Source organism: Vicugna pacos, chromosome 7 (genome assembly GCF_048564905.1).
Source record: "Vicugna pacos chromosome 7, VicPac4, whole genome shotgun sequence".
Classification (NCBI taxonomy): Eukaryota; Metazoa; Chordata; class Mammalia; order Artiodactyla; family Camelidae; genus Vicugna; species Vicugna pacos.
The window spans coordinates 12869503-12888296 of NC_132993.1; the positions used below are offsets into that span (position 1 = coordinate 12869503).

At 45.0% G+C, this 18794-nt stretch overlaps 1 protein-coding gene and 1 long non-coding RNA gene across 8 annotated transcripts in view; one reads left to right on the forward strand and one right to left on the reverse strand.

Moving 5' to 3' along the window:
- Positions 1-18794, forward strand: part of HIPK2 (homeodomain interacting protein kinase 2) — a 252551-nt gene that overhangs the window by 146589 nt on the left and 87168 nt on the right. The gene's annotated exons all lie outside the window — the stretch shown is intronic.
- LOC140697530 (uncharacterized) lies at positions 6822-17752 on the reverse strand. The gene is made up of 3 exons (XR_012074665.1): positions 17447-17752; positions 14376-14460; positions 6822-6973 (listed from the first exon to the last, which is right to left on the reverse strand). It is a non-coding gene; the product is annotated as an uncharacterized lncRNA (long non-coding RNA).

An 18794-nucleotide genomic window follows, 5' to 3' on the forward strand; every position in this document is an offset into this window, starting at 1 on the left:
ACCTGGTTGGGAGGGGATCCAGCATCCATCGAGGGGCTGCCGTGTGTGTGCGGGACCAGATGGAGGACTGAGGCCCGGCTCCCAGACTCCACCTGCAGTGATAAGACACCAAACACAGGCAGACGTTCTTGTGTTGATGTGACCCCTGTTCCTTTAACTGGCTAGCAGGTGTTCTGTGATGCTCGGAGGCTCCTTCCCAAGCCCTGGCCCTGCTGCCCCTTTAAAATCTGTTGTCTCTGCTGCTGCTTGTCCTTGGGTCCCTGTTATTGGTTCCCCATGTGCTCCTGTGCCCCGTGCCGCCTCTGTCTCTGTCCTCATCAGGGAAGCTGTATGTCTCTCGGGGTTACTGACTCATTTCTCCTGACTCTTACCTCCTCCTCCTCCTTTTCTGATTTCGAGTTAGGGATCTCTAGACCCCAGTTGGTCTCTAGCGACGTTTCAGTCATAACTGTGGAGTCCTGAGCCAGATGACTAAATGTGAGGCCAGGCATCGCCCTTGGACCAGCAGGAAGATGGTGACAGGCAGGTTTGTGTGGGGAGAATTCGGTCTGGGGCCATTAGGTGGGAGACATTTCTGAACAGCTCCCCAGTAGCAGGCGGAGTACTGGGCACCTGCAACAATTCAGCTAGTATGTATAAATGACCTTGTATGAAAATAATTTGGGGCTATTTTATAGGAAATATGGATTTTCATTCCAAATTGGGTAGCAACTTGATTCTTTCTCATTAGAGAATACATAATAAATAACTTCAGGGTGATGCATTTGTACCGGCTAAACCTTAGCCACGGGAACTTCAGGGTTCCATTTTGTGCATGGACTTCGTTATGATGATTGAATTAGGCAGCCCCATTAACACCAGCAAAACGTGACCACTTCTCCCTGATTGCACGTGCCCAACTGGGTAAGCTTTTCCCCCTGTAGCAGAGCAGGCCTCCCTGTCAGATGTCCATTATTTCCCCAGCTTTGGGGGAGGAGACCACAGGGTGCATGGCTGCATTTACACCCCAGGCAAATCTGGCACGCAACAGGCACCTGCAGGCTGTAACAAGATTAATCTTTAGCTATTGCGCTGGGTTGCTGACTGGCAATTATGGTTTCAATTTGAGACTTTCTCTTCACATGCCTTGTGAATACTGGGGTCTGACTTGCAGTGATACTTGCAGACATGAACTCTTAATAAAATGGGAAATAAAATTGTCTATTTTAATACACAAAAGCTCCTGAAAGTACCCCAAAGTCTTGTGAGTTAATGGTGCTTTTCACCAACCTTTTTTTCTGGCTCTATACTGATAACATTAAAGATGCACATAGGCAGAATTCCCCTTGTATGAACATTGGTATTTTTAAGTTTGCTGTCTGGATGTTGGTTGGGTGAGAGATAGGAAGAGGGAAAGTGATTTTATGTGGGATTTCATCTCTGATGTTAAAAATAGTCAACGGAGATTCACAATTGATAAACAAATCTCTCATACCATGTTATTCAGGGAACATTTGATGCTAAAATTGTAGGCTGTAGTTGAAAATAAGGACACCAGCCCTCGGAAATCTACACCTGTATCCGGATCAGACCCTCCAGCACAGCCCTTGGAAGAGGATCAGACAGCAGCCATCAGCTCCCATCTTCTGGCCCTGGAATTGTGGCCTGGATGGACTCAGGTGGGAGAGTCAGAAGCCAGCTCTTCCAGACCTTCCTGTGTCTTCCAGTCACTGGCTGCCCTCAGCTGATTCTGACATTCAGGGGTCAGGTTATCATTTACCTGACAGTCACCAGCGAGCGGGAGCCGCAGGAGAGGAGCTGGAAAGGAAGAGTGTGGCGAAACTCTGGGAGCCTGCAGAGCAAGGAGTGGGAGCCCCTGGAGCCTGAGAGACTAGAAGAGAGGATACCTCTTTATAGACCAGCTCCATCTTCCGTGGACTGGCCCCAGCGCTTTGGATGGTCTGGCTTTGGAAGCTCTCTCAGGCAGCGTCTCTTCCCTCATCATTTGCATGTGGCCCTGTTTCAGCTGGTGATGGGCACCCGCGGTAGCCTCTTACTAAAGAAGTCACTTCATAGGCCAGATGGCTGCGGTTTGCCCTCCTACTGGAGAGAAGTGAAGAACTTGTTTCTTCATATATTTTTTGAAATTTTTATTTTAAACTTCCCACCCCAACTGTTCAGAATTATAACCTGAGTTTTATAAGAGCCAAAGTTTGGTTATAATTATTTCCTACAGAAGCTCTAACTCAGGATCTGCTGTAAACTTGTCTCAGTAGAGCTGTTTGTTTGGGTTTTGGAAGAACACATATATTTTACTATAGAACGTTATCTTTTAAAGTTTTAACCAAAATGTCACATTTTTAGTAGAGTTAACCCTGAGTTTCTTTATAGTCATTATTGACGCTCACCAGGTTGCCACACCCCAACCTGAACCAGGTGGAGAATAGCCCAGTCCAGGGAGGTCCAGAGAACATTTACCTTCATTCCTTAAAATTTCCCACCTTCCAACCTTGGCATTAATTCAAAAGCAAGAATATTGCCTACTAAGATCTTGAAATGATACTATATCAGTGACATGAATTATTTTAAACGTTTGAAACATGTTCAAAATGTTTACTGTGTGACTAAAAATAATTCTGTACACCCACATTCGTAGCAGCATGATTCACAATAGCCAAAAGACAGAAGTAACCCAAGTGTCCATCAACGGATGAGTAGAGAAACAAAATTTGATATTTGCATACAATGGAATATTATTCAGCCTTAAAAAGACAAGAAATTTTGACACATGCTACAACATGGATGAATTTTGAGGACATTACACTAAGTGTAATAAGCCACTAACAAAAGGACAGATATTATATGATTCCTCTTTTATGGGGTATCTAGAATCATCAGATTCATAGAGACAGAAAGAATGATGGTTGCCAGGGACAGGGAAGAGGGGAGAACGGGATGTTAGTCTCTAAAATAGGTACAGAGATCCAAAAAGAGTTCTGGAAATGGATGGTGGTGGTGATTGCACAACAATGTGAATGTACTTAGTGTCACTTACTAAAATGTGTATGTGTGTGTGTGTGTGTGTGTGTGTGTGTATCCCTTCTCAAATTCTGAGCCTATTTTATGGTTCACAACCATCTCTAAAGCATCTACAGCCTTTAAAACCACAGGAGGGAAAAAAAGCTTATCTGTCAAGATAGGATTATAAAACATGTTGTAACTTCTGTCTCGATGTCTGTTTGTCTGTCTATGTCTGTCTCTGTCTTTCTCTCTTTCTTGGGTCATGTGCTCTGGCTGCCATGCTTGGGAGCAGCCCAGTCAAGGCCTACGTGGAAAGGAACTGAGGCCTCCAGCCAACAGCCAGAGAGGAACTGAGGCTTCGTGCCGATAGCCATCCATGTAGGTGAGCTTAGGAGCAGATCAACTGCCTCATGAGAGACCCTGAACCAGACCACACAGCTAAGCTGCTGCTGTATCCCTGACCTACAGAAACTGTGAGATAATGACTGTTACTTTAAGCCACTGAGTTCTCTGGTGATTTGTCACCCTGCGACAGATCACTCATGCAACGTCTTACAGTATTTTTATCTTGATATGTGTAGCATATGTGTGTGTGTGAAACACATGAGCGTGATGTGGTCTTAGTCCAGTCTCTGAGTTTGAAAGGCAGCCCCCCGCCCCCTATAAAGCTCAACGTTGCACAAACAGCAGGGTTTTGTTCATTAAATAGCAGGTGTCCTTATTGAAGGGATGGTGTGTGAGTGGTGACCATGCCTCGTGTCTAAGGGGGAGACAGGTTCTCCTTTGTCCACCACCAGGCAGTCTCGTGCTGCTCCTGTGTCACTCCTCTGAGGACGGGACCTCTCCTCCCATCACCTCCCCATCTGAGGCCCTCCAGCACCCTAGCAGCCCCGGACAGGGGCCTCTCCTGCCCAGCAGACACAGAGGGGGGACAAGGGCTGGAGGGATGGGGAGAGTCTTCGGAAAGCTCGGAGTGGAGGGCTGGGGCAGCAGTCAGACTCCTGCCTGGAGCTGTCCAGCCCACGTCTGCCCACTCCATCGGGAGAAGGAGGAACGTCGGTTCTTAGGGAAGGCTGCTGTTGACCCTGATCCTCAGATTTACCATTAGGTACAGTCGAGTCAGCGATGGACACGCACAGAGCATCTTAAGTGCCAGGATGCCAGGTGCGGCGGAGAGGAGCGGCGCCTTGTTCCTGCTCTTGTTCCTCTGGGGGCTGCGGTTGAGCACATCATTACTGCCCTGCCCACTGGAAGGACCCAGAGGAGGGTGGGTTTTGAGGGAAAGCTTCCCATCAGAGGAAGCTTCCCAGCTGGGCCTTGAGGAACAGAGAAGCGCCGTCACCCGCCTTGGCGCCCCGATAGAACCCTTCATTCTGACCCTTTATGCACATACATGCTTATAGTCTGGCTACTGCTACTTAAGTATGAGTTTCTTGAGGAAACTCATCTAGAGATGGGTGTCACTTGGTGTCTCTGGCGCCAAGCACAGTGCTTAACTCACTGTAGGCTGCAGCGGATGCTCTACGAATGAATCAATGTACACGGTGGTGACTGATGAGACTAGAGAGATGAACTCGGACTGAATTATAAGGGCCTGGGGTGCCGTGACTACTGAGCTAATAATCATCAGTAAAGGGTGTTCTCCTTCTGGGGGGAGCAGCGTGGCCTGCAGTCTGCACCAGGGAGAGGCGGAAGCTGGTGCAGTGGCCACGTCGGTGTGTTCACGTGAGCCTCCGCATCACCCAGTGTCTGTACCCAAGGTGGCACAAGCTGTGTGCCAGTAACAGAGGTGGCAAATTGAGGGAAGGAACCAGACCTGAAGGTTGCAGTTGTGATTCCTGGAGTAGAAAGAGCTGGACTTGCTCAGGCCAAGCCCTTGTGGTCTGGGGCAACTTCAAGTCCAGGGAGAGGCTGTCCTGCGGGCAAAGCCCTGGGTGACTGGACCAAGAAATATGGGAAGATTCCAGGTCAGAGAACTTGAGGCCTTGAGCTCCCAGGAGCAGTGTGTGCTGCAGTGGACTCATGGGGCATCTAGGCTGTGTTCTGAGACGTTCCTTAAAGAGAACCTTTTGTCTCTCGCTGGAGTACCAGGACTTGCCATGCGAGGATCTTTAAGTGTGCTTCCTAATGTAGCACCCCTAAATTTCATGTAGAGCAAACGAAGCTTAACTTGGATTCACAGAAAATGAGACTTTTTTCTTACATGGCGTTTAGTAACCATTGGAGATCATTTTTCCTGGTCACCTCTTGATTGTCCACGCTGACCGCGTGGAGGAGCTGGGAGGATGGGTGGAGCACTGGGGCTCAGTTTGTAAAATGGCAGGTAATTCGCAAGTCTTCAGGCAGTGGACGTGGATTGGTGGACGTGGATTGGTGCTTCTGTTTGTATGTAGAGGTGCCTGGTATTCTGAAAATTCACACAATTTCGAAACCACCTTTTAATGAGGACAACTCAGAAGGACCTGAGAAGCAGGATTTCTTCCCTCTTCCCCCCCATTCACCCCCACCCTGTCCCCAGTCCTCATGTGGTAGGACAGAGGGCTTCCATTATCAAAGCAAGGCAAGGAAGAGGATTGAAAGCCAAAGCGAGAGGAAACTTTGCAAGTTGGTTATGTTTTCAAATTGGTTATGTGATGTGTCAGTGAAGACACTGACCCAATTAAAATTTCAGAGAGCTGCGTTTAATGGCCTCTCCTGTTCGTTTATATTAGGAAAGGTGTGTTACCAGCTCCCCCGAAGTGCAAAGTCTGCCCAAAATAGAGATTGAAGAGTGGTTTTATCATATAGTGAGTCAACATCAGCCAAGAGGAAGGATGAATATAGCATCACGACGTTCTCCACAGGAAATTCACAGGCAGGCACACGGGCGGGGGGTGCTGTGGCCCTGTGATCTAACCAGGGTCCTTGTGGTCCTTGTGACAGACCGGGTGCACAGCCTGTGGAAGCAGCCTTAAAAGGATATGCAGAGCCACCATCGGGCTGTCCTCTGAGCTTTATCAGGTGCCGTTTTCTGAATCGGGAGGGCTATGCCCTTCCGCCCCGGCTGGGACGCTCAGAGTGCATATTTAAACACACACATGCCCACAAACGTGGAAAAGGTTCAATCTGCTGAAGACTCTTGGCCGCTCTTACCATGAAGTTAAAAATGATTTGCCACATTCGAGGCATTCTTCCAGCCAGTTTGGGATACAGTCCCTGGACTTTCAATGCCCATGTCTGTCACGGTCTATACTTTTCCAAACATCCCTGCCCCCACAAAAGCCCTCCTAAAGCAGTGCCCTACCAACACCCAAGGCACCCTGTGGGGCAGGATTTTAAGTCGGCAACGTGAGCTTAATATTAGGTACCTAAGCCATAGACTTCTCCCTACAAGTGCTCCTGCCCAAGGCAGAGCTTTCCTAACGAGGGCCCCACCCCCGTGGGAGCTGTCAGGGCACCAGCTAAGAGGGGTGCAAGTCAGGCTTCCGGTGGGGAGGTCTTGTGGAGGCGGATCCTGGGGAAGCAGGCTGGACCGAATAATACCTGGGGCAGAGAGGACCTTCCCTGGGACCTATGTCCCAGAGAGGTTTGAAAATGCTAACCTCAGGCTCAATTCTGCTTAGAGTCTTGCGGGGGGAGGGGGTTGCATTTTTTCAGAAATCCATTAACCTAGAAAATTCCGTGTTCCCCCCTGCTTTCCAGCCTTCGTCCCCCATCCATACTCTCCCTCCACATCATCTGCAGAAAGCTTTGAGCCCCCAGGGTCCTGGCTTTGGGGACCGAGGGAGACTAACGTCCATGTCAAAATAATTCTTGATAAAGGCATCCTGGGTGTTAAATATTTATTTTAGGCGGAATGTTCTACTTCTCAGAGGTTAAAGAACAAATGTAATTTCATGCAGAGCCTTTTACCAGTCCGGGTATGAGTGTCTTTCAGGCTTTTTTTAATTCAGCTCTGCAGCAGCCAACGAACAAAGTGCGTTCCCGAGATGAGCTGACAAGGGTGCAGAAATGAAGAAATAAACAAAAAGCCATGTTAATTTCAAGCTTCAGTAGGAATACAAAAAGAAACATTAACATTCGCTGAATGACAAATAATGAAACGGCCAGGAATTTTTAATGCTTCTAGCAAGGTTTTGTGGGCTCTCATGGAACTTTCTCCCCGTCGAGGATAGCGCGTCAATAACCGGCAGCGCCCCGTGAAGGTGTTTTGGTAGGAGGTTTAATTTAAAGATGGGCCTCCAAGCACGTGGCATTCCTAATACGATTCCGTAGCCCCATTTACACGTCTCTGATCTACTCAAAGTGGCTGCATCCCCTTAGTGTAATCTTCACAGCTGCCAGTCCCCTGAGTAAGAGCCACTTCACCCAGCTCGAAGGCTCGTCGCCAAGCTGCTGTTTCGTTGTTGTTGTTTGATGTGTGTGTGTATATACATATATATGTATGTATGTATGTATGTAAAAAATCACATATGTCAGCCTCCAGCTCCTACTTATTTCCAATTTCTTTTATGGTCATGTTCTCTTTTTTTTTGATATTATGTATTTTTTTAATTGAAGTATGGTCGATTTACAATGTTGTGTTAATATCTGATCTACAGCATAGTGATTCAGTTGTATGTGTGTATATTCCTTTCCATATTCTTTGTCATTACAGGCTATTACAAAGTATTGAATATAGTTCCCTGTGCTGTACAGTAGGACTTGTTTATCATATGGTCATGTACTTTAGAAGTCTGTCTTCTCTTAATTTAAATTTCCTTTAATTCACTTTAGTAACTGTTTTCTGAGTACCCACTGTGTGCAAGGAACTGTGTGGCGTGTCTTCTCAGGAGAGGCCTTTGCTCCAGGGTGTAGGTGCAGAAGCATGAGGTGTTTCGTTGTAGAGAGCAGGTGCTGTGGCAGGTCAGAGGCAGGGGCACTTCATCCGCTCCTTCCCTCTGTTGAAATTATCTTCACCTGTCTGTCACCCTACTAGACGCTCACACACAGGACCAGCCTTTCGCTTTGTAGACCCAGCTCTTAGCAAGTGCTTGGCACATGGTGGACGGCCGCCAGGCATCTGCTGAAGGGGCTGGTTGGGAGGGCAGGAAGGTGTGATGGTGGAGGGGCCTGTGGGGTGAGCAGAGGGAAGTGCAGGGCACTGGCAGTGAGTGTGAAGGTACTCCGGGGAGGGAGGCCAGTCTCCCCGCTGGAAGGCCTGGAGGGGGCCAGCCAAGGGCTCGGCACGGTCAGACTCAGCCTTGCGATGTCTGCAGAAGGGTCAGCAAACCGTGGCCCGTGGGCATCCACGCCCACTCACTGCCAGGTGTCTGTGTCTCCTTTTGTGCCGTGTCCGCCGAGGTGAGTTGTTGCACTGAGTGGCCCAAAAGCCGAAAAAAGTATTTATTATCTGTCCCTTTACAGAAGGGGGTTGCTGACCCCTACTCACAAGGATGAACAAGACTGAGGTCAGTTATTTTAAGGCCGTTTTGTATGGTGACAGTCTGTACTTGGTGCTCCTGAGCAAGGGACTGGTGTGGCGGGAGGCGTGGTTTAGGAACATTAGGAGTGGAATGACTCGTCCGGGGAAGGAGCCGGGTGTGGCGAAGGCATGGGGAGCACAGCAGAGCCACCTGTGGAGGCGTCCTCGAGGGAAGCACATCATTTTGAGTCTCATCTGAGAGCTGGCTTGGCACGCTTTGTCCGCAGACAAGACACCCTGGCCCTTCTCCCAGTTCTCATCACTGGTGCGGGGTCCACCTCAAAGCTCCTTCCCAAACCGCATGCCAGCCCCCTCACTGGCCGTGCCCTGACTTCCAGGGTTGTCTGTAGGTATACGTGTGTCCTCTCCACAGCCTGTCCATACCCTGAGGCCAGGGACTTAGCCGGCCACACCTCTCTCAGTGGTTAGCTAATATTTTTAACATCACGAGTCATTTCTATATGTTTGGTAGTGGTGCAGTCACTGAGCAGGATGTGTTGTTGGAGAAAACATACCCTATCTCGTTCCACAAATGAGTCAGAATACATCAGGCTAATAATTGTAAGAGCACGCATCTGTCTGTCTGATGAACCAACATCCATCAGATAAAGCAGTTAAACCCACGTCAGTCATTTTGGTGCAATAAAACTAAAATTAGACACAGTGTAAATACAGAAAAGATGAGAGTTTTTATCCCAGTGTTAGTTTTAAGACTGATAGAGGCAGATGCTAAGGCATCTGGACTCCAAGGACAGTTCCGTTAGATGGCGCTTACAGAGGAGAGCCAGGATGGACGCAGGGAAGGTGCCCGCGGGGCTGGAGCCCCGAGTTCACGTCTAGCTCCTGTTTCTCGTCTTGACCCTAAGCCCTATCGAGGGTATGAAAATCAAAAGTTTTAGAACTACAAATCAGGTTTTACTTAGTAATATTCATTAATGACTTCAATCAAGGGAAAATCTCCTACTTAATGAAGTAATTAATTCGCCCTGGGAATTGACGTGGAAAACAGAAGTCTAATTGATTAATACGATTACTGTGTTCATTTTACTTCCTTTCGTGGAAGAGAGCCCGTATTTGGTCCAGGCCAGGGTTGGCACTTGGGGCTAGACTAGATCTTTCTGCCTGGAGTCCGATTCCCGTCTCTGTGTGTTCTATCCACAGACGAAGGCCCTCTGCTTAATACGCTCCCTCAAAAACCTCACCTGCTCAGGCTCAGCTCACACCTCGTCCCCTGGATGGGTTTGGGCTGTCTTGGCTCTTACTGGGTCTCCCCTTTCTTTAAAGTCATCACTTTACCTAATCAATACCAAGCAGTTTCTCATTTAATTTTTCTTCTTGCTTTATGTGTGGGATGATGGAAAAGGCTTGAAAGATTAAAAACAAAAATCTCCCTTCACTTTGCGTAGTGTGAAACCTCTCCTCCCTGAGCTGAGAAGCTGCCTTCGGCACAGCTCTGAGGGACAGGCGAGACGGTGTAGGGAGGACCCCTTGTAAACTGTGAAGTGCCGCACGAGTTTTGGTTATCGGCATCATCACCATTTTCGGCTGTTTGTATAGTCGCTTCTCTGAGCTGTTTATACTTGAGATCGCCCAACCAACAGCCAGCAAGTTCCAGAACACCCTTTATGGATGGGCTTTCCCCTGAGCCGGACGGTGTGCTGGAAATGAACCGACTTCCTCAGGGCCCTGCCGCCCTTGCAGGTGGAAGGGCAGAGAAGACCCACTTGAAACGGTTGGAGAGAATTCAAGCGTGAATACCTGGGGCCAGCCCAGCCTGCCTCGCTCCTCCCCCAGGGAGCCCCAGGAGCCCTCACACAGGCGGACAGACAGACCTCAGTCCCCGGGGACTTCCCCACACTCACCTTCCCTCCTCTAAATCTCACGAAGAGGAGATGCGGGGCTGCTCCTGAGAGAGGGGATTTGGCAGTGTGCTCAGAAGCACGGGTGGCTGCCTGACTCGTCCTATGAGGGAGAGAGAGGACGGACGGAACGTGAATGAGAACGTGGTGCGTCACTGTCAAGGTCAGGAGCCTGCCACTGCTCTCTTCACCTGCTGCCACTGACGTGCTCCTTCTGTTTCTGTCCTGCTGACCATCTTTCAGTCTCCGCGTTCTCAGCTCATCTTCCGCCCGCTCTTCACCTCTTCCCGGGCCCCAGCGCCGGTGGGGTAACTCCATAGGTCTCTGATATAATTTACTGGCCATCCTCTCCCCTACCTTTTTTCATTAAAAATGTTCTAACCACTGCTTTTCTAATCAGCACTGTTCTGACCACTGGGACTTTCTGTTCAAGACAGATTTATTGCTGTTAAAATATTTGTCTTAATTGTTGCAGGTGGTAATTTTGCCTTGTTGGCTTTGTTCCAACTGGCATTATTTTTTTGCAAGGAGCATACTACGTTATAAAATATTAAATCATACCACAGCAGAATAGTAAAAGTGTAAATTCTTTATAAATATAGGAAGAGTTAAAGATGAGATAGTTATGTAGAGGACAACCCACAAATGATTAAATAAATTATGATGATCTTAATTAAACCCCAGAATTAATAAAAATAGTACTTTTAATTTTTTTTTTTGAAGTCCTTATGTTCTGAAGTCAGGACTTGAACTGACCTTTTTACAGTAGTGAATGGTTAGTTGACGTGACATATTCAACACTGCCCCAGTTATTCTTATAAACTTGACTAGTCTCTCATATGAAAGATATTTTATAATTTCATGCCAACTTAAATAAATGTAACACATCATTTTCAAATCACTAAGTCAGTAGCTAATCAATTCCTTAACATTCCAAGTATTGTATGAAGTAGAATGTAAATTCCATGAGGACACGGATGTTTGCAGGGGGCATGTCTACTCTATTCACTGTATCATCTCTAGGATCTAAAACAACACTTGGCACACATTGCAGTCACTAGATAAATGCTAATAAGTAAATGAATTAACCATAGACATAAACTGTAAGAAATTAATAAAAATACTTTTATAAAAATCCAGAAGAATATATTATAATGTTAAAACACAAATGTGTCATTTTAAACCAAAATTGTAAATACAAGCATACCTTGATTTATTGCACTTCACAGATAAATTGCATTTTTTACAAACTGAAGGTTTGTGGAAACCCTGCACAGTCAGAGAATGGTTAGCATTTTTCAGCAATAAAGTATTTCTTAATTATATTATGTACTCTTTTTTTTTAGACACTTGATAGACCGCAGTATAATGTAAAAATAACTTTATATGCACTGGGAAACCAGAAAATTCGTGTGACTCATTTTATTGCGATATTAACTTTATTGTGGTGTTCTGGAACTGAACCTGCGCTATCTCTGAGGTCCTTGAATAGTGAACAAATGGGGATGATTAAAATTCTCTACGTTGCTCATCTGAACTACAGCGCTCAATGCCTAGAGTTAGGTAATGCCCATTTCTAATAAAAGCCTCGAAGTCACGTCATTAAAACTTGACTCTCAGCTGAAGGTGCTGTAAGGGAGTCCAATCCATTCTGGCACGCAGATCACATAAATAGTTCTTAATCGGCTTGGATTTTCTGATTTGCATTCAGCACTGTTTATGGAGACCAGCATAAAGATAGGTGGGGAACAATCACAATATTAAAATGTCACGTCTGCAATTCTTTTCAAGTAAGTCTCTAAGTACAAAGTTAACCAGTGTTGTTGTCTGTAAACCTGTCTTTGGTATAATTGCCATTTCTTTTAATTATTCTACCTTTTACGTTTATAATCATCTATTATGTTTGATGTCCCAGTTTCACTTCACTGAATTCCAATTGTAACACTTTGTTTTCAAGTATTATAAGAAGTATCTTAATGTTCTTTCTGTCACAAATTACTCCTTTGGTTCACCGTTTCAAATTGTGGGTTTTAAGAGTGTTATTTTTATACTTGTAATCAAAACTAGAAGATATTTAAACCTGGCTGAAAATAATCTGAGTTGAGTATCGGGAACAAGAGGCGAAGCCCAGCCTCTTCTTCGCTGCCAGCCACGGGCATGATCAGTAATCACATACTGTCCTCTTGCCACGTGGAGTCCAGACTTCATGGGGGTGCAGACTTGGGGGGACCCTTTGACTGCACCCCTCCACCAGTTGTGCGGGGAAAGGTGTCCACTTACGGAAGAACACCTTCTTAGACGACTTCTGAACCTTGTCAGGCCGGCCTCAAACCAGTAATGAGAGTTGAAAACGCTTTTATTGTATCAGTTCTCACTTGCCAAATGTCTGAAAGCAATTTGAAAGTAATTTAAACCAAACTGTTTGGTAGATCTAGTGAAAAGTAAATTTAACCTGTTAATTGTGCCACGTTTTGCTTGGTCTTGAAACCTCCATAATTAAAAGAGGAAAATGATGGGCAGAGCAAGAAGTAAATAAAGCTTAATTATCCCAGATTAAAATTCAGCCTTGGGTCCACCGGTGCCTGGCTGCTGTGCTGACCTCATTGCCATATGACCGCCATCAATAGCTCTTTATGTGGAAACTGTTTCCTCCAAAATCCACACGAACACATTTATAATGTTTGCAGGCTGCCCCCCACCATCATAGTTGATGTAGTTTCGCAGTATTGATGTCTTTTGTGAGATACAACCTATCTGATTATTCTAGGCTTTAGTCTTTACTTCATCACCTAGTATTTCTGTGACTGTGGTAGTGTTGTTGCTCATGAAACAAAGCAGTGAGACCGGGGAATTTCCCATTGCGTTTCTGTGGTTTCACATCATCCCTCCAATCTGCCAAATTTCATCTGTGTGGGACTCATACTCAACAGGTAATCTGGGGAGAACTTTTTATATTCTTGTCTTCTCGTTCACAAATGAGTCTTGAAAAGCTGAATTTAGGAAGACACTTTCTAAGATCTTTCAGTCTACAGAAGAAAAATGGGCTTTTAAAAAAAATTTATTGATGTAAGGTTGATTTACAATGTTTCAGGTGTACAGCAAAGTGACTCAGTTATACATACGTACATGTATATATATTCTTTTTCAGATTCTTTCCCATTTTAGTTTATTATAAGATATTAAATATAGTTCCCTATGCTCTACAGTGGGTCCTTGTTTATCTGTTTTATATATAGTGGTGTGTATCTGTTAATCCCAAATTTCTAATTTATCCCCTCCCTTTCCTCTTTAGTAACTATGTTTGTTTTCTATGTTGGTGAGTCTATTTCTGTTTTGTAAATAAGTTCATTTGCGTCATATGATATGTCTTTCTCTGACCTACTTCACTTAGTATGATAATGTCTAGGTCCATCCATGTTGCTACAAATTGCATTATTTCATTCTTTTTTATGACTGAGTAGTATTCCATTGTATATACATACACCACGTCATCTTATCCATTCATCTGTCAGTGGACATTTAGGTTGCTTCCATGTCTTGGCTATTGTAAATAGTGCTGCTGTGGACACTGGGGTGCATGGATCTTTTTGAATCAGAGTTTTCATCTTTTCCAGATATATGCCCAGGAGTAGGATTGTTGGATCATATGATAACTCTATTTTTAGTTTTTTAGGGAACCTCTGTACTGTTTGCTATAGTGGCTGCAAAAATGGGCTTCATAATATCTTTTAATTATGTGATGTGAGTATAGTTATCTCCTCTGCCAGATCACTAACTCCTCCCAGTTGGAGATCACAGCTTCTGTTTATGGTTCACCCTTTTACATGACTCAAGAGCAGGCTGAGTACACAATGACCCACTGGCCTAAGGGATAAATGGTGGCCTCCTACATGGAAGGAGGGCTCTGAGATTCTTCCAGAAACGTCACTTCCTACCCGGAATGATAAACCCTCCATTTTTTAAAGTAGCTGTTAGTTTAAAGGGATTAACCCAAAGGAAGGGGTTTTAAGGCCATGTTCTTGGTTTTGTTTTTGATAAAAAAGTTGAGTTGGCCCGTCTATAAAATTCTATACCTCACATTAGAAGGCACAGGTTAAGTTGATCCTGCCACTTGAATTCTTCCATGGTTATTTGATTATTTTCAAAATATCTTGACATCTGAAATGCATATAGATAAATGTCAATCAATGTAAATAGTTTAGAGGAATAAAAGATAGTCATCAGCCCATTTTTACTTCACCATTTTTAACCACCATGATTCAAAGCTGGATTTTGTCTCAATTAAATAGAACAGCTAATACCCAATCTAATGTGCAATTTTAACATTAGCCCAGAAAATCTGAACAACATTCATAATTTTAATCACAAAATTAATGGCATTAAACTCTAACAGAATTGATTTCATTTGTTTCTTCTAGTCGATCTAGAAGAAATAAATGTGATAAAGCACATTTATCACTGTTTCATGTGAGGCATGTCTCATCAGTCACCCAGTTAAATAAAAAGTAAATCGTGTCTGTTTCCTACATGTAACATTAATCAGTTAATTAATTTGGTTAATAGTGGGGTTATCTGACTATTGTTGCAAATTATTGAGTTTAGTTGAGGTATATCATATGTAAATAAATGCTCTCTTCCCTCTTGCCTAAAAGATAACCCAAAATAAAATAGAACATGTTCACTACTTACTACGTATGAATCCAGATTGTTCTAATGTGTAGAGGAAATTAACCAATGAGTTTTGTATATTATACAAATGTACAAATTTTTTCCAGGGAATATGGCAACTTTTTTTAAAAGACCTTACCCTTTGTTGTTGTTCTCTTACTATAAAAGCCAACAAGTCAATGCCATTTCTGAAATGGCAGTCACTATTTTAGGATCCTGCAATGGTGACTCAGCACAAGAGGTAGATCAAAAATTATAAAATTGAGTTTAAAACTATATATTTGTACAGTTCTACTAGATGTCAGCTTAGCAAGTTATACCAGCAGCTATAAATATTTTATACCCTTTCACCTGACAACCTCATTCCTTAAAATTACAAGTAATTAATTTTTAAAGAGCTGTATGCATATATGTATATTATCTGACTGTTGTTTCTAAAAATTGAATATTAGAGATAACAAAGTCAGCAAATGAGCAATGAAGAATAATAGTTTGAAAAAGTGAAATATTAATAGTTGGGTGGACTCTGGATTTTAAGTATCAAGACCAAAAGTATATAAGAATAATTATAAATTATCAAGTGACAAAAGATTATAAAATTGTACGTGGACTATGATGACAACTATATAAAATTTTTAAATGAAAAGCTATTGTGTTAGAGTAGGAATCCAGATTTTTTTAATTTAGTTTTTGTGCATTATTGCAAAGTTGTTGAATACATTTTCTAACCTGTCTTTGTTTAGCACTTTAAGGAGAAATTGAAAGGATCAGTCAATGATTGTAGGTCCTATCACCAAAAATAAGGTATCTGATGGCGCCATTTAATGAAAGACCACGTCTATCTGTGGCATCCTAAAAGAGTGGCTGCACTTTCTAAGAGTCCCTTACCAGCTCCCAGAAAGCAATGTACACAGCAGGACAGTTCGTTCTGTAGTGTCTTATCTGTCCAGTTAAAACCTCAAGGAAGAAGATGATGTTTGCCAGTCCATAAACTGACATTTGGCCACCTGACCTTTGACTTTTGAGAAGTGCTGGAGGGTCTGTAATGGCTCCAGTGAGCCTTGGATTTTCTGTGTCATCGGAGTGACATAGTGACAGGCCCTGTCACAGGGTACGCCTTGGCCGAGCCCCTTCTCGAGTCTCAGAAAGCCCGAACTCAGGGTCGCCGCATTGCTGGTGGGAACAGCTTGACATTCCCACCCTGTTTAAAACTCTGATTTAACTCGTATTCTTCTTGACCTTTTTTTTTTTTTTAAAAAAAAAAGGACTGAAGGCCCAAACAGAACACTATGTGCTCCTCACATATACCAATAAATTATTTTGAAAAATTGCAGTCTCCAGAAGCTCTCCAGAGACGAAGTCACCTCTGTCCTTTTCTTGATGTACTTTGGGGTGTGTGTTATCCCCAGCCCTTACAGAAACTGGCTTCTCGCTGCTAACAGTCATTGCCCATCAGTAGGGTCAACTGAGTACTTGCTATATTGAAAGCACCATCTGGGCATCTCAGTGTTTTTAAAAAAGAAAAGAACAGAAGAAAAAGATCTGCTTACTGACTTACAGATTTTAAGAGCTTATGGTCTAATTGGAAACAGAGCAATGGAAGAACGTTCTTAAAGCTCAAGATGACCAGGTCACAGCATAAGCATTTGCACTGAACCCAGTCCTGGCTGATCCTCAGATGACCAGCAGAGTCAGATCAACTGAGCAGGTGGCACTGGGTGTCCCAGCTGGAGTGACTATGTACACATAAGAGAAAGTTAAGTCCCAGATACTAACTTAAAGGGGGTGAGTTTGGTAGTGTGATGAGAGTAAAGAGCAGCTGTAGATTTCCGGAAAGTGGGTAACGGAATAAAGATCGTGACTGAGGGATGGATTTAATGATGAATGTGGCCAGGAGGCTGCAGACAGGAATCCAGCCAGGAGAGCCGGGTCAGTTCCTGCATAGCAAGGGCATCTGCAGAGAAAACGAGGAAGACCCAGCAAAGTCAGATCTCTTACAGGAAAGGAATCTGCTAGGTGCCATAAAGTATTGAATGTGAGATAAGGAGGAGGAAGGGCCACCAAGGGAAAGATGAAAGGAATTTTAGGCATTTGGAAACCTGTTGGTGCTAATGACAAGCTGGGGACAGAGTACCTATAGCAAGGCAGTGGGGGGACTCTGAGCTGCTGGTTCGGTGGGTTTGTAGATACCCCCTATGAGTAGGATGTTCATGTGGACAATTACGGTATAGAAGCAGTTAGGACCAGAGATTAGATGTGTCCATCTTGTGTGCTTTGGATGCAGAAGGAAAAAGCAATTGAAAATCAAGGGGAGGAGTACGTCAATGGTGGAGAGGGAGAGGGGTCAGCAGAGAAACCTTGGGCCGCGGTGTGACGCTCGGGCCCTCCAAAAGGAACATTCTAACATTCCTCAGCAGTGAGGACAGAAGCCACGGTGTCGGGATGAGGGAGAGAGATTTCAGGGGAAAATACTTACGGGAGAAGTTGAGAAAGGAGGACAAGAAGAAAGAGATGACGGGAAAACGGCGGAAGATGAAAGGAGGGTGGTGACGGTGAGGGTTTCTTCAGTTACAAGTCTGGTGTTCAGGCACGTAGGAGGGGTGGCAGTGAGGCTGGTGACCAAGTGTGAGGAGAGAGGGTCCTCGTGGGAACAGCCGCTTGGAGGGAGGCCCAGGCACCACTTCAGGCTGCTTGACACACTTGCTGGATGGGGGATTGCATAGAGGAAAAGCTCCCAGCGCTCCTGAAACAAAGGTGGGCTTGAGAGAAACCTGGCGATAGGATGTAGGAGGTTTCTGGGCTACTTGCTTCTTAACAGTTACTTTGTCTCGAGGCATCACAGGTTGGAATGTGGAAGATACTAATCTCTCAAGGTTAAATTTTACCCCCGAATCTAACTGAATTTAGCCTTTACATGGTTTTTATTTGTCTCTTTCTTTGTTTCTAATGTCTCCTGAGCCCAGTTTTACCTGAAGCTGTAAACAGTTTCCTGGGTTCTTAGTGCATATAAATAGCATGAAGACCAGCCCCACCTGAAGCCCCTCTCCACGCACAGTTCACTCTAAGGGTGACACCCTTTAGGGATCCTAGCAACGATACCAGAGGCCAACTGCGGTCTGGCTCTTTCTGGAGAGCTCGCAATGTAGTCTCCTGTCGGGACCTCAGGCGGGTGAGGGGCCCGCGGGCAGGTCAGCCAGCTCCTCAGTGGCAGGGCTGTCACTCAGCCCAGGGTCCCGGGCTCTTCAGCGCTGTGTGCCTTGGTGGGTGTTAAATCCCTTCCGACCTACAAGGACAGCTCAGCATGGTGGTCTCCAGCCCAGTCCCCCAGGTGGCGAAGGCCATTGTCCTATAACTATGAAGCTGTAAACATTCAAGGAACATGGTAGGAGGAAGGCAAAGATCAGTGAGGACCAGAACTGAGAGGAGATGCTTCATGGAAGAGAGGGCTCGAGATGCACCCTGGAGCTTAGGTAGGAATGAGCAAGGCAGAAAGTGGGGAGAGTCTACAGGCTGAGGGAGGGAGATGGAAGCAGGAATTCATGTAGCCAGCAGTGGACAGAAAAGAGGCTGCTAGAAATAGAGCTGAAAGGGTGTGATGGCCAGTGGGGCGAATGGTGGGGCCAGATGATGGAAGGCCCCCGGAAGTCACAGTGAAGACAAGCTAGGATGCAACACAAAGAAGGCAGCGTTTTAGGAAACTTGATTTGGTGGTAAGGTCCAGGAGAGGGAGCTAGAGACGTTCTTGCAGGAACCCAGGTGAGGACCTGAGTGGTAAACCTGTTGATTCCCGAGAAACTTCTAATAGGGCCTCACTGGCACACAGT